Source organism: Aquarana catesbeiana, linkage group LG11, assembly GCF_042186555.1.
Source record: "Aquarana catesbeiana isolate 2022-GZ linkage group LG11, ASM4218655v1, whole genome shotgun sequence".
NCBI lineage: Eukaryota > Metazoa > Chordata > Amphibia > Anura > Ranidae > Aquarana > Aquarana catesbeiana.
This window is the reverse complement of record NC_133334.1, coordinates 168,023,798-168,040,467: the sequence shown is the minus strand read 5'-3', so window position 1 is coordinate 168,040,467 and position 16,670 is coordinate 168,023,798. Positions and strand designations below refer to the sequence as shown.

General features: G+C 44.7%; 1 protein-coding gene and 1 pseudogene across 5 annotated transcripts in view; one reads left to right on the top strand and one right to left on the bottom strand.

Annotated features, from left to right (window-relative positions):
- The window catches only part of NUTF2 (nuclear transport factor 2), a 177,201-nt gene that overhangs the window by 114,094 nt on the left and 46,437 nt on the right, over positions 1-16,670 (top strand). The gene's annotated exons all lie outside the window — the stretch shown is intronic.
- On the bottom strand, positions 12,627-12,745 carry LOC141113120 (5S ribosomal RNA; annotated as a pseudogene).

Here is a 16,670-nt window from a genome sequence, read left to right as displayed (position 1 = left end):
GCTGATCGCGGCCGTTTACCATGTGATCGCGCCGTCAAATGACGGCGCGATCACATGTAAACAGACCGGCGTCATCTGACGCCGGTTCCTCTCCTCCCCTCCTGTGTACCGATCGGTACACTGTGAGCGGAGGGGGGGATGGATGGATGTCTGCAGCGCTGTGGGCTGGATGTGTAGTGCCCACAGCGCTGCGCAGAGACATCCATCCATGCTCAGCCATCCCTCACTACTATGCAATGCTGTGCAATACTCTGCAATACCCCCACAATACTCTGCGATACCCCCACAATACTCTGCCATGCTGTGCAATACTCTGCCATGCCCCCGCCATACTCTGCCATGCCCCCGCCATACTCTGCCATGCCCCCGCCATACTCTGCCATGCCCCCGCCATACTCTGCCATGCCCCCGCCATACTCTGCCATGCCCCCGCCATACTCTGCCATGCCCCCGCCATACTCTGCCATGCCCCCGCCATACTCTGCCATGCCCCCGCCATACTCTGCCATGCCCCCGCCATACTCTGCCATGCCCCCGCCATACTCTGCCATGCCCCCGCCATACTCTGCCATGCCCCCGCCATACTCTGCCATGCCCCCGCCATACCCTGCCATGCCCCCGCCATACCCTGCCATGCCCCCGCCATGCCCCGCCATGACCCCGCCATGCCCCGCCATGCCCCGCCATGCTCTGCCATACCCCGCCATGCTCTGCCATACCCCGCCATGCTCTGCCATACCCCGCCATGCTCTGCCATACCCCGCCATGCTCTGCCATACCCCGCCATGCTCTGCCATACCCCGCCATGCTCTGCCATACCCCGCCATGCTCTGCCATACCCCGCCATGCTCTGCCATACCCCGCCATGCTCTGCCATACCCCGCCATGCTCTGCCATACCCCGCCATGCTCTGCCATACCCCGCCATGCTCTGCCATACCCCGCCATGCTCTGCCATACCCCGCCATGCTCTGCCATACCCCGCCATGCTCTGCCATACCCCGCCATGCTCTGCCATACCCCGCCATGCTCTGCCATACCCCGCCATGCTCTGCCATACCCCGCCATGCTCTGCCATACCCCGCCATGCTCTGCCATACCCCGCCATGCTCTGCCATACCCCGCCATGCTCTGCCATACCCCGCCATGCTCTGCCATACCCCGCCATGCTCTGCCATACCCCGCCATGCTCTGCCATACCCCGCCATGCTCTGCCATACCCCGCCATGCTCTGCCATACCCCGCCATGCTCTGCCATACCCCGCCATGCTCTGCCATACCCCGCCATGCTCTGCCATGCCCCGCCATACCCCGCCATGCTCTGCCATACCCCGCCATGCTCTGCCATACCCCGCCATGCTCTGCCGTACTCGCCCTCTGTATGTGGCCAGGCTGTGGAAGTCTCGCACATGTGGTATCGCCGTACTCAGGAGGAGCAGAAGAATCTATTTTGGGGTGTCATTTTTGGTATGTGTACATGTTATGTGGTAGAAATATTGTATAAATGGACAACTTTGTGTTAAAAAAAAAGCGTTTTAACCACTTCCCGCCCGCCGGCCGTCATACAACGTCCTTGATTTTGTGCGGAGATATCTGAATGATGGTTGCAGCTACAGGCATCATTCAGATATCAGCTTTTTCAGCCGGCGATTCCCTACACCATGAGAATAATCATAGCAGCTGTTCCACTGCTTAATCGTTCTTACGGGAGGTGAGAGGGGATGTCCCCCCCCCTCCCGCGCTTCTACCGACTCACCGCTACGATCGAAGCCAGGATCGTTTTTTTTTTTTTTAATTTCAGGCTTCCCAGCCTAGAGGTGAGATGTGGGGTCTTATTGACCCCATATCTCACTGTAAAGAGGACCTGTCATGCCATATTCCTATTACAAGGATGTTTATATTCCTTGTAATAGGAATAAAAGTGGTCAAAAATTTTTTTTTTTGGAAAAAAGCATCAAACTAAAATAAAGTAAAATGAACAATAAAAAAAAAAAAAAAAAAAATTTTTAAAGCGCCCCTGTCCCTGTGTGCTCGTATGCAGAAGCGAACGCATACGTAAGTCCCGCCTACATATGAAAACGGTGTTCAAACCACACATGTGAGGTATCGCTGTGATCGGTAGAGCGAGAGCAATAATTTTGGCCCTAGACCTCCTCTGTAACTCAAAACATGTAACCAGTAAAATTTTAAAGCGTCGCCTATGGGGATTTTTGAGTAGCAAAGTTTGGCGCCATTCCACAAGCGCGTGCAATTTTGAAAGGTGACATGTTGGGTATCTATTTACTCTGCGTAACTTCATCTTTCACATTATGCAAAAACATTAGGCTAACTTTACTGTTTTGGTTTTTGTAAAGCACAAAACAGTTTTTTTTTCCAAAAAAACGCGTTAAAAAATTGCTGCGCAAATACCGTGCGAGATAAAAAGTTGCAACGACCGCCATTGTATTCTCTAGGGTCTTTGCTAAAAAAACATATACAATGTTTTGGGGTTCTATGTAATTTTCTAGCTAATAAATGATGATTTTTACATGTAGGAGAGAAATGTCAGAATTGGCCTGGGTGCTCCAGAACGCCTGAAGGTGCTCCGTGCATGTTGGGCCTCTGTATGTGGCCACGCTGTGTAAAAGTCTCACACATGTGGTATCGCCGTACTCGGGAGTAATAGCAGAGTGTGTTTTGGGGTGTAATTTGTGGTATGCATATGCGGTGTGTGAGAAATAACCTGCTAATATGACAATTTTGTGGGGAAAAAAAAAAGTAAATAAAAAAACCTTGATTTTGCAAAGAATTGTGGGAAAAAATTACAACTTCAAAAAACTCACCATGCATCTTTCTAAATACCTTGGAATGTCTTCTTTCCAAAAAGGGGTCATTTGGGGGGTATTTGTACTTTCCTGGCATGTTAGGGTCTCAAGAAATTAGATAGGCCATCAGTACTTCAGGTGTGATCAATTTTCAGATATTCGCACCATAGCTTTTGGACTCTATAACTTTCACAAAGACCAAATAATATCCACCGATTTGGGTTAATTTTACCAAAGATATGTAGCGGTATAAATTTTGGCCAAAATATATGAAGAAAAATTACTAATTTGCAAAATATTATAACAGAAATGAAGAAAAATGTATTTTTTTACAGATTTTTCGGTCTTTTTTCTTTTACGGCGCAAAAAATAAAGAACCCAGCGGTGATTAAATACCACCAAAAGAAAGCTCTATTTGTGTGAAAAAAAGGACAAAAATTTCATATAGATACAGTGTTGCATGACTGAGTAATTGTCATTCAAAATGTGAGAGCACCAAAAGCTGAAAATTGGTCTGGTTAGGAAGGGGGTTTAAGTGCCCAGTTGTCAAGTGGTTTAAAAAAAAAAAGGCTACTGCAAAGATGCTGAAAAACTCATTCTACATCTTTCCAAAGCTAACGCTGCTGCCTTTTTTTAATAACGTCTAGTGTGCATGAGCCCTAAAGTGAAGGCAAGGTATATACAGAGGTAGGAATTGGTTCACTGGGATGTTCTAAAATGTTACTCTTCATGGAGGAGTGATGAGAAAACACTTGTAGAACCCCCTTTTGATTTAACCACTACTATGCCCACCTAAGATCCTGCTGTACTAAGATCAGGTGCAGATTTCTTTTCTTTACAAAGTAAAGATGAATTGCTGAAGGATGTATGTTTTGCTATATGGAACTGATCCAAGCTGTACTTCAGAATTTTAGGAATTAAGAGATCAAATACCTCTGACAGCAGCGTAGATAAACGGCTGGGTTTTTGCAGACATGCGTTTTTCAGAAGTTTTCCTTAAAGTGGCAATCCCAAAAACCAAAGTGTATTATATTGCAGCTTACCAATTCTTAAATGTGGTGGCTTTATTAGTTAACTTGTTTCCCTTTTTAAAATGGTTAAGAACCCTTACATATATTCAGTGAAGCGACTAGTATCAGGTGTTACACAGAAATGAAACCTATCTTCCCACATAGCGTGTGATCGACAGCCACAACCTATGTGCTATAGCTCTCCTCCTGTCACCAGTCTCTTGGAGTTGGGGAAAAGTTGTCAGAAGTGACAGAAAAAGGAGGTATTACTGCTGCCTTGTTCCTCTAATTTCACAGGTGTGTAAAGTTTTAAGGCTGGACATGTTTTGTACCCATTTACTTGATGCAACTCCCATCTATTTTACCAGAAATTGGCATAACATTGTTGCAATGAAATGAATTTTAGTGTATTTTTTTTTTCCTGAAAATATTTGTTTGATAGCCAGTTTCACAAATACCATGTGACAAAGAAAATTGCAATGGCCACTTTTTTTTTTTTTTTTTTTTTCTTCGGCGTCTCTGCTTTCTGAAAATATATCAGTGTTTGGGGGTTTTAAAGTAACTTTTAGCACACAATGCAGATTTTAACATTTGGCAAAAAACTGCCTTAAATTTGGTATTTAAAGTGGTTAAAGGGGAAGTATGGGAATAAGTGTGGGTGTGGTGTTTTTTTTTTTTTTTTTAATCTTACCTTGGTGAATGCAGCATCGGTCCTTCACCAGCTCTATGGCTCAGGGCTCACTGAGCAGATAGCTGGGGACTGTCAGTCACTGGCTGTCTGCTCTGCCCCCACTCCTGCACTCACTGGAGCGCTGGGTTGTGGAGGAGATGGGAGCAGCCAGCCCAGGCTCTGTGGCCCACTGAGAGGCTGAGCCAGGTGCTGGTCCAGGCATGTGGGCGGATCCTGACCATATGGTCAAGATCTTTCCTGAGCTTGGACTGGCTCTGTGACGACAGCAGCCTTCAGTCTGCTGAAAACGGGTCACAGGAGTGCAGAACGAACTGCATTTCTGCGATTCACTGGAGAAGTACAGCCAAACGAGCTTGGCTGTACTTCTCCTTTTAAGGGACACAGGCTGAAGTAACTTAAGTACACTGTAGTATGCTGCTGGTTTCAGGATATTGAACACTGTCAAAGTTGTAAAGACAGCCTAGTTAACTCCTTTTTACTCCTATCATGCTTCAACTTTTTGCTAGTGTCCTAGGAGAGAGATCTTTTTATTCTGAGAGAAGCAAATCCTTTTCTTTATGTAGCAAGGGCCCCGACCCTAAAGGCCTAATGGTGACCTCCAGAGTCAGGGAGAGCTGACATCCTTTGTTGTTAAGTGGGTTACTAGGCATGGTGGGTGTAATGCAAGTAATGATGGGCACCAGTCACTTTTTGAATGCGAACAAGAGGTTTATCCTAGGTGGCACAGAACTCTGATCACCTGATTCCACCCAAATAAATAGGCTCTCCCAGCAGGCCAAGGGACTAAGGAAACCCCTGCCAATTGGATGAGATACCATCCATTTGTGATCTGACCTTGCTAAGCCCCTGTCATTCTAATGTCACCAGCTACAGTGCCACCTAGTGACAGAAGAAAAAAGGTGCAGCAATTCCAGAGTTAGAGAGGAATCAATTGATCTTCTAACAATTAACCAGGAAGATTACCTCCTGGCAAACTTTATTTATTAGCAACCCTGTCTAAACACCAGGGTGCTACATTTACTTTACTTTTTCTTGAATTTTTTTTTTCTAATAAGTTGGATCAGTTGTTGAGCCAGAAGGGGCTTGTTATGCTTTTTTTTTTTTGTTTTTTGGATTGGTTGACAGGTGGCATTGCCTCAAAGGCAAAGTACCTGGACCCCACTGAGAGAAAAGTTGGGCCAGCCTTCAGTCTGTTTTTGAGCACTGGGCTCTGCTGAAGATGCTCACCTGAATACTTCTGTTCAAATTCCATATCTGCCACAGAAAACATGCCTTCATTTGATGCTCCCAATGTCAGCTATACATAAAGTTACTAGCTTTTGTTCTCTATAAAGTGGTAGTAAACTCTCTAAAAACAAAGGCAACGGCATAATGCGCTGATATGCGTGGCACACTGTTACTTTTGCAGAGTCTTTCATCTTCACCCAGTCTTCCTTCCAGGTTCGCGGACTGTGGCCGGTTGATTGGCCTAGCCGCGATGTCAGTGCTGCGCATGTGCGTGGTAGTCTCGGCCTCGAAGCACAACTCGTGGAACGCCAAGGGTAAGCCGTTCCTTCAGAGTGCTGGCTCTGATGATGCCACCTGCTGCTGCTCGCTAGAGTATCTCCTAAACGGTGCACATTTAGGAGATTTTACCTACAGGTAAGCTTTATTATAAGCTTACCTGTAGGTAAAAAAAACAATGAGTTTACTACTGCTTTAAAAGTCCCCAGATTTAAAGTGGGTCTAAAGGTAGAAGTTTTATTACATTAAGATAAAAAAAAAAAACCTTTGTACAACAGCCCCCTGGACTCCCTCATTGGCTGAGACAGCAGTGGTGCCATTGGCTCCCACTGATGTCAGTGAGCCACTGAGAGGGGGTGGGGATGAGCTGTGGCTCTGCGTCTGAATGGACACACAGCAGCGGCTCGGCTCAGGTGCCCCCATAGCAAGATGCTTGCTGTGGGGGCAGGAGGGAGAGGGGCCAGAAGAGGATCTGAACTGCTCTTTGCAAAACCACTGCACAGAGCGGGCAAGCATGAAAAAAAAAAAAAAAAACAAGATAACAAGACTTTAATATTTGTCTTGCAACCTGTTTTGTATAGTAAGTGGCCTAATCCAGGTAATGTTTTTGTGTCTCCCAAACGGTTTGCCCAGCTATACCGAAGGGTCTTTAAAAAAGTGGGCTATCTCTGCAGCAGAACAGGCCATCTCCTGTCTCAAGACTCTGACTTTGCCTGGAGTGGTGTTTAAAGTTCACTTTTTTTCCCTAAATTCCAGTTCACCTATGCACCAGTATAGCATTCGTGTACTTTTTTTGCAAAAATATCAAAGCTTTCCATAAAATCTACCAACACGTACCTTACTGTCCTCCATCCATGATTCCAAACATATCTATTGCTTCTATCTTGCGTTCTTAGTCTGTAGGTCATGACACAGGAAGGAGTTGACCTGCTGACCCCATTGGCACACACCCATCATTATCTACCTTCTCATTCCCAGCTGCATGTTTTTTAAATGAAATGCAATCAGTGATCACCCTTCGCACTAAATATACAATCAGATTGCATAGTGTATGGCCATCTTTATACATGTACATAGAAGGGAGTGGACAGAAACACTCAACTGTCAAGCCACGTTCACATCTCTGCCTAGCGGGAACTCGCATTCCCACATGAGTTTATTTTTTATTTTTACTTTTTTTGCGAGGTGTTTTCAAGCATTTTCACTCATCACACACAGGGCAGCCCATCCACCTGATTGGGCTGCCCTACACATTCCAAAGAAGCTTCAAAACTTTTTTTAGAGCGGAGCTTGGTGCGTTTTTTTTACTGCAGCACATTTCTGAAATGCTAGCAAATGCGCAGATGTGAATGGAGCCTCATTGTTCTTGTGTTAATGCACCAATTTCACTTTAAGGCCCCATTCACATCTAGCATAGTGGGAGTGAACGTTTTTGTGGCTTGTTTTTCCTGTGATAGGTGGCCTGTGTGGCAGCCTGCTGATTTAAATGGGCCGTGCTATATGTGGCTTATGGGCCATGTTAGCGTTTTGTGGGTTGCGTGTCTTTTACTGTGCATTGTGCAGCATTTACCATTCGTTTTTTCACATTGCAAAATGTGTGTTTGCTTCTGTTTTAGGTGTAATGGCACTGAAAGTGCAGCTAGTAATTTTAGATGTATAAAGGTGGCTATACACTATACAATCTGATTGTACAATGTCCTTTTAAATTTACCAAATTTATATAATGGGAGGAAACGCCTATCTAGCCAATCACTCTATATCCAATCAGGCAGGCCCTTGCGCTACATAATTGATGGCAGATCTAAAGGAGATTGTATAATCTCCTTTAGATTTGCCATCAATTATGTAGTGCAAGGGCTTGCCTGATTGGATATAGAGTGAGTGGCTAGATAGGTGTTTCGTCAGTTTGTATAGCGCAGGGATATGCCATTAGCGGACCTCCAGCTGTTGCAAAACTACAAGTCCCATCATGCTTCTGCCTCTGGGTGTCATGCTTGTGGCTGTCAGAGTCTTGCTATGCCTCATGGGACTTGTAGTAATGCAACAGCTGGAGGTCCGCTAATTGCATATCACTGGTATAGTGTATGGCCACCTTTATACACCTAAAATTACTAGTTGCGCTTTCAGTGCCATTAATTAACAACACACCAAACACAGAAGCAAACACACATTTTGGCATGTGAAAAAAACGAATGGCAAATGCTGCAAAACACACAGTAAACACGCAACCTACAAAACATGTCCCATAAGCCACATATAGCACAGCCCATTTAAATCAGCAGACTGCCCTATGCGTCACAGGAAAAACGAGACCCAAAACATTCAATCCCACTATGCTAGATGTGAATGGGGCCTGAAAGTGAAATTGGTGTGATAACACAAGAACAATGAGGCTCCATTCACATCTCTGCGTTTCCTTGCATTTCACCAAATTGCTACACCAAAAATCGCTGTAAAAAACACACCAAGCTCCGCTCTAAAAAAAAAAAAAAAAAAAATTTCTGAACCTTCTTTGGGGCGATTGCTGCGTGTAGGGTAGCCCATTCAGGAGGATGGGCTGCTCTGTGTGATGAGTGAAAAAACTCCAAAACACCTCCCCACCTCGCTAAAAAAAAAAGCATGTGGTATTGAGAGTTTCTGCTATGCAGAGATGTGAATGGGCTTGACAGCTGAGTTTCTGTCCACTCCCTTCTATGTACTTGTATAAAGTTGGCCAAACACTATGCAATCTGATTGTGTAGTGAGAAGGGTGATCGCTGATTGCATTTTATTTAAAAAACGTGCAGCTGGGAGGGTAGATGATGCAGGGTGTGTGCTAATGAGGCCAGCTGGTCAACTCCTTTCGGTGTCATAACCTATAATCTGTAAGGAAGTAAAACGGAAGCATCAGAATACATTTGGAATCATGGATGGAAGACAGTAAGGTACCGGTCTGTAGATTTTATGGAAAGCTGATATTTTTGCAAAAAAACTTACACGATTGCTATATTGGTGCATAGGGGAGCTGGAATTTAGAAAAAAAAAAAGGTAAACTTAAGCCTAGTACACACGGTCAGATTATTGGACAAATTTTCATCCGTTTTTTGTTTGATGCTAGTCTCAAATCGAAAGTGGAGAGGGTACTCGCCATCAGAAATTTCTGACGACAGAATTCTATGTCAGGAGTGACGTAATGTGTTGAATTGTTTTGTATGTGTTCTTTCATTTCTGAGCATGCCTAGTCTTGCTCTTCAGATTTATTTATTTTTTGTCAGAAAACCATACTAATGAAAAGAAAATCAGACGTTGTGGTCACATCAGACACAAATTTTAAGGCTGCACATCCATTTTTTGTCTGCCGAAAATTTGTAATCGGCTGTCAAAAGCAGCATACTAACGATCAGAAAATCATCAGATTGTTCATTGGAAGAAGTTTATCTTCAGGTTTTCTGACCGTGTGTGTACGGGCCTTTAGCCTTTAAAGACCCTGTGGATTAAAGGCTGGAAGCCCTTTCCTAAGGTCTTCTCCTTTGTAGGCCCCCATTAGCTGTCTGGTCAGAGATTATGTCCCTGAACCTTAACAGATCTTTCTGTCCTCCCAACAACTGTAGTTCATACCTGTATCCCTACTCTGTTATGTTGCCTCTTGTACGATGTGCCCCCTTTCAGTACCCACGTAAATTTTGAGCCAAAAGATCTTTTGAAATGGTGTTACAGCACTGTCCATGATCTCATTGGGTAATCTAGAATCTTCCCCAATTAACCGCCTCAGCCCCGGAAGATTTTACCCCCTTCCTGACCAGAGTGTTTTTTGGGATTCGGCACTGCGTCCCTTTAACTGACAATTGTGCGGTCGTGCGACGTGTCTCGTAAACAAAATTGACGTCCTTTTTTCCCCCACAAATAGAGCTTTCTTTTGGTGGTATTTGATCGCCTCTGCAATTTTCATTTTTTGCGCTATAAACAAAATAAGAGCGACAATTTTGCAAAAACCGCATTATTTTTTACATTTTGCTATAATAAATATCCCCCAAAAATATATAAAAGCTACACTTTAAATTCAATTCTGCTGTAAGTCTTGGACCACAAAATCTGCAAACAAGTCCTCATGATGAGTGGGCACCCCTGCTTGTCAGAGTGAGGCAAACACTGTTGGCCTGTGTGGCCATCTGGTCCAATGACATTTCACACTTTTGGGTCTAGAACATTATGTCCAGAAACTACAACCTTAAATTTTAGTCTCTGCCTCCACCCTACTTCATGTTGTCAAACTTGCCAGTATCCTGGCAGATTGGTGAACCTGCTCACTGCTGTTGCACAGATCCTCTGTCAAGCGGGTTAGAGCCATTCCCCTGGAACAGTAAAGGTTTCAGGTTTTCTATAAAAACCTATTCACTATCCCTAATCCAAATGGGGCATTTACCCCATACTGGTTCTCAACGCCTTTCTTCAGGTGCAAAAATTTTTTTGGGGGATCTGCCAGGTCAGTCATTGCCTGTCTCCATTTGGGAGACCGTGTGGTCTCTGTGGACATGGTGGATGCCTATGTGCATGTCCCTATCTTCCTCGCACATCAGCACCAGATATAAATGTATATGTTGTTGATATTTTTAAAACCAATTTTAATCTTTGTAAAACATGATTTTTGAAAACAGCTTACCTGTAAAATCCTTTTCTTTTGAAGTACATCAGGGGACACAGAGCCATAGTAGATACTAAGTGGGTTATAGGCCACCTTCAGTTGATGGACACTGGCATGCCCTAAACCAAAAAGTGCACTCCCACTGTTGGGAGTACCTCAGTTTTGAAGCAAAGCAATATAGGTGTATACCAAAGAAGGGAGGGACCTCTGTGTCACTTGATGTACTTCAAAGAAAAGGATTTTACAGGTAAGCTGTTTTTAAAAATCCTGTTTTTCTTTTCACTTATCGGGGACACAGAGCCATAGTAGTTACTATGTGGGATGTCTCATAGCAATGCCAACTGAAGGGAGGGAGACACAACAATAGTAGGGCACCAAGAGACTAGAGGACTCATATTGCAGCCTGCAGTACACTGCGCCCAAAGGCGATATCCTCATGATCTTTTACATCTACTTGATAGAATCTGGTAAATGAATGGATTGAAGACCAAGTTGTGGCCTTGCAGATCTGAGCCATTGAGGCTTGGTGATGCACTGCCCAAGAAGCACTAACTGCTCTGGTAGAGTGCCTTTAAAATGAAGGAGGAATTCTCTTTTAAGCCAAAAGCTTGAACAATCACTTGACGAATCCACCTAGAAATCGTAGATTCCGATGCTGCCTGTCCTCTTTTAGGACCATCTGTTTTTATGCATCTGAGCGGTCACCTTTAAATACACCTTGACCGCTCTTACCACATCAAGAGAATGTAGTGACCTTTCTTTCAGAGAACGGAGTTCTGAAAAAAATGAAGGCAGAACAATATCCTGGTTTAAATGAAAAAAAAACCTGACACTACCTTCGGAAGGAAATTAGGATGAGGCCGCAATACAACCTTATCCTTAAGAATTATCAAATATGACTCTTTACAAGAAAGAGCAGCCAACCCTGATACTCTTCTTGCAGAAGATATGGCAACCAGGAAAATTTATGTTCCTCGTCAAGAGGACCAAGGGAAAAATCCCGTATTGGCTCAAAAAGGCTGTTTTTGTAAAGCCGACAGGACTAACTTTAATTTCCAAGGATTCAGGGGTGACCTAACTGGAGGATTAATCCATGTTTCCCCCTGAATAAGTTACGAACCAGAGAGTGAGAAACAAGTGGTAGTTGAAAAAAAGCAAAAACGGATAAGGCCAATACTTGGCCTTTGATAGTACTCAGGGCCAGCTTCATTTCTAATACCATCTGTAGTAATTCAAGGATCCTACCTATGACATATTTCCTGGGGTGCCAACCCCTGGATTCACACCAAGCGACATATGCCTTCCAGACTCATTAGTATATGACACTGGAGGCAGGCTTCCTAGCATAACCATGTAGAAGCTACTGAAGCTGACAACCCATTTAGAATGTGGGTCTCAATAACCAAACCATTAAATTTAGCATTTGTAAGGAAGGATGGATGGAATACCGGACCTTGCAAAAGAAGGTCTGGCCACAGTGGTAGGGGACCAAGGGTCCCCTACCACTATCTTTATGATCTTGGCAAACCAAGATCTCCTGGGCCATGCTGGTCCACAAGAATCACCTCCTTGACTTCTTTCTTGCTCCTGTGAAGAAGGTGCGGAAGCAGAACAGGAGGGAGAGCATAGATCAGTGAAAACTGATCCCATGGAAATACCAAGGCATCTGTTTCGTATGCCATCGGATCCCTTGTCCTTGACACAAAGTTGTCGATCTTGTTGTTGAAACCGGATGCCAATAGACCCACGTCCGGAACTCCCTATCCTTGGCATATTGACAGAATGATGCCGGGGTGAAGAAACCATTCTCCCGGAAACAATAGTTGGCGACTCAAGTAGTCCACCTGCCATTCTCCATTCCTGGAATGAAATTGCTGATAGGCAAGGAATGTTGCTTTCTGCCCAAGACAGAAAAAAATTCACCTCTTTGTGGGCCGCACAACTTCTCGTGCCCCCTTGGTGATTGATATAAGCCATAGCTGTGACATTGTCGGATTGAGCCTATGGCACCTGGTAGTCCTAGGCGGTCTCCCATTGAGGTACTAACTGGGCCCGACCCTGCTTAGCCTCTGAGATCAGACGAGATTGGGCGCTTTCAGGGTGATGTGGCCGTAGGCTGGATCCTGACAGGACAATAGTCTGAGTGTCCAGGGCCAGGCGTACTGCTGAATCTCTAGAATATTGATGGGCAAGGTCATCTCTGATCTGGACCATTTCCCTTGGACAGACGCTTCTTCCAGGACAGCTCCCCAGCCCAAAGGGCTGGCATCTGTTACCACTTTCCAGGTAACTGGTAGAAAGGATCTTCCTTTTTGAAGATTCTTGGATATCGACCATCAATTGAGGCTCTGACGCACTTTGGCGGATAAACGCAGCGGGAAGTCCAGAGTTTGGATCTTCTTGTTCCAAAATGACAGGATACTGTTTTGCAGCAGTCTTACTGCGCATAAGGAACGCCTCAAAGAAGCCACCATCTTTCCTAATAAACACATGCAAAGATAAATAGAAGGATTGACCCACCGAATCAGTTCCTTTAAGGAACCGATTCTTTCCTGGGGTAAAAATACCCCTTAGTGGACTGTATCTATGATCAGCCTTAAGTACTGCAATCTCCTTGATGGTTTTAAGGAGGGTCTTACTAGGTTGGGGATCCAATCCAAGTATTCCAGGTAGCTGACTGTGGTAACCAGACCTTGGTTTAAACGGGCTACCGATTGACCTATCAAGAGTAGATTGTCTAAGTAGGCTAGTATTGTTCTACTTTGAGCCCTTAATCTGGCTAAAGGAGGGGCCAGGGTCTTTATAAACACTCGAGGTGCAGTAGCTAGCCCGAAAAGGTAGAGCTACAAACTGGAAATGAAGATTTTCTACCTCGAAGCGTAGAAATTTCTGGTGAGCGGGGAAGATCGGCACATGGAGATGAGCATCCTTGATGTCGATAGGCGCTAGAAGTCAGACATCAGACTACTGATCGGATAAATTCCATGCAGAGAGAAAGACTTCTTTTTCTCTGGATCTTTAGGAACGTTGGAGGAGACAGGAACTCATGGAACTCCAGATTGGAGCCATTGAGGAAGTCCCCCATTTGTCTTCCTGTCAGATCCTTGAGAACTGCAGAAGAATTCCCCCTATTGAGCTAGCGGGGCGCCTCATAAGGAGGCTACAGTATCTTGTAGGTTTTCATCCCCCAAGACCTCTTTGTCCCTTGGGTTAACTCTGGGGATTACCTATTGAACCTGATGGCGGAAGCCATCATGACTGCCTGGAGGCTGATGCCCCTGGCACAAAAAGGAGCTTTTAAAAATGAAAATATATTTACTCCTTTACTTAAATGAAAAAAAGGGGGTACTTTTCCCACTAGAATGTCTTTGTATGAATTATCCAAACATCCTCAAATAGCTGTTCCATCGCAAAAGGAAGACTAGCCAGGAGTTTCTGCATGGTGAAAGGAAGTTTATCCTCCTCTGATGTGCGTTCCTGCACTCATGCATTTAGCAACAATGTGCACAGAACCGTGTACAGCACCTGGTATTCCCAGGCAGTCTCCTATACAGGTACAAACCACCGTAGGCATTTCAGCAGTTGTGCGTTTGGCTAGTTTATAAGCCAGCACCTGCATGAGGACCTTGTGGAGATTCTACAAAAGGAACTCAAAAGCAAATATTGCAAGCATAAAGCTGCCAGCATTCTGGGCCTGCTGAGCAGAATACCTAGAACACCTGTTAAACTGGCCTCACAACAATTAAACAATTAATGTCAGCCAGGATGCTCAATCTGCCAGAGAAAAGTGTTTTTTGTTTTTTCTTAACAGGAATTCCAACTTTATTCGTTGGATGCCTAAGCATTTGAGCATTGTCTGACGAATAACAGATCTTATTCACAGAGGATATACTACGTTAATTGTTAGTATACCGTACTTCATGAATTTCCTCCACCATAGGATAAAGTGTAAAAACTTTCTTAGGAGGAAAAAATAACATTTATCTGGGAGACCTTCTCGGATACAAAAAGGCTTTTCCGACAAAAAATGGACAGGAAAAAGCATGCACAGTCTGAGGACGCTTTAACGAACCCAAACACTCAGTTAAGGGAGCATAAATCTGTAGTGAACCATTCAGCAAGACATTGAAACCAGCTGGTTCTCCCACATTTGACACCTCAGAAGAGTAGTCATCAGCCTCACCACGGTCCCCTGAGGGGATTCGTCTTCTCCCGCCCCTAGCTCCCCCGTCGTTTGAGGGTCCTGGGCAATGAAAGAGAAACTGTGTGATTAAAATCGCTAAACTTCTTTTTTTTTTTTTTTTTAATCCCATCATGGCTTAGGGGAAAAAAGAACCTTTGGTAAAATACACAGGGGCTGCAGTGTTGAAAACAATTGTAAACATTTCATGCTCCTGATGCTCACTCTAACCAGTCACTCCTTCTCAGGGGAGGATGCCATCTGTAGAGATGAGTAGGCTTACCAGAGCTAGAGGGGGACTCCTTTAGCTCTATTTTTGGGGGTGTTTTAAACCACCTTCTGACATTAGCCTGATGCACAAAGCAGAGGTACCATCAGAAGAAATTGCATGCACTGCTTGAGCAATAGTTCAGCTTCAACACCGCTGTTAAGACTCAGCCTGATGCAGCAGTAAATGTGTCAGAGGAAAAAAACCTGTCACCAAATCTTAAATTCCACTTTTGCTCTTGTGTCCCTTCATAGTTTTACAAAATGCAAATGGTTCTTTTAAAAACAAACTTTCCTGCGCTGGACGCCAATGCTGTGCTAAACCCTGCCCCCCATCACCTACGGCCCTCCTTTTCAAAAAGAGCCTTTTCCCGCGCAAGCTCTCGATTCTGTGGGATCCCTGGGAGGAAGGAGAAATGGCGGGGGGGGGGGGGGGGGGGTCTGTAAGCCGCATGAGGTGTGCTGTTCGCACCTTGTTTTGTTTGTTTGGTTTTTTTTTTACAAAAAATTGCAGCGCTTCCTTCCCCAAAGAGGGGAAGAAATTTCAGCACAGGGGGGTCTGTGGAGGGAGAGAGAACCCCCCCCCCAGACTTACCGGAGGAAGTAGTATCTGCTTCAAGACACAGCGTGGCTCTGAGAAGCATGAGACGTGAGTACTCAATACAGCCCCCAGTGGTGACACATAGGCATGAAATTTACTAAATTTAAAGGAGACATTTCATAAGAAACATTTTTAAAATTTCTTAGAAAACTCCACTTACCTTTCCCGCTGCAGGGTTTTCTGTGGTAAACCAACAGACCCAGTCTTCATCCTTCACAGTGGGCTCCATTAACCCTTCAGGAGTTGGGGATCCTAAAAGGAAAACCCACAATCCTGGGCCTGCAATAGCACCCTGGCAGTAAAAATGGCCTTAATACCAAAAAGTACTGCATCCCAGGGTCCAGCTTCCCAAAGGAGAGCATTCACAGGCAAAAACCTAGTTTCTTCGGATATGAGGCCCGGGTACCATTCAATACGGCCAAGATTAGACATTCTGAATGGATCCGTCTGCATAGCCAGCCCCAGCAAGGATTGCTCCAGTGGAGCTGAGCACAGCACGTCTTTACTCGTGACCAACACCTTAGACACTGGCAAAAAAACTGAGGTACTCCCACAAGTGGGAGGGGTTATATAGGGAGTGCACTTTTTAATTTAGGGCGTGCCAGTGTCCATCACCTGAAGGTGGCCTATAACCCACATAGTAACTACTATGGCCCTGTGTCCCCTGATGTATGAAAAGAAAAAATTTTGTATTTTTAGTTCCTGCCGCTACAATTTGCACCAGCCTAAATCGCCGGTGTGAATGTGTAGCCTAGCGTGTGTCTAGCCCAAAACTTTTGTTAGATTTTGATGGTGAAGGACTAGAACTGTTGGGGTTTTACTGCTATCTGGGGCTCTGCTAGAGAGATTATCCCTCGGTTTCTGTATTACGGATCGTAGTTTTACCAGACAGGAAGTAAAGGAAATCTGCAAAAGGGACATAGAAGAGGGACGTAGAATTTTAATTTTTATGTTCCTTTTTTGAAGTGTCTCCCCCACTTCCTGTCTACTGAAT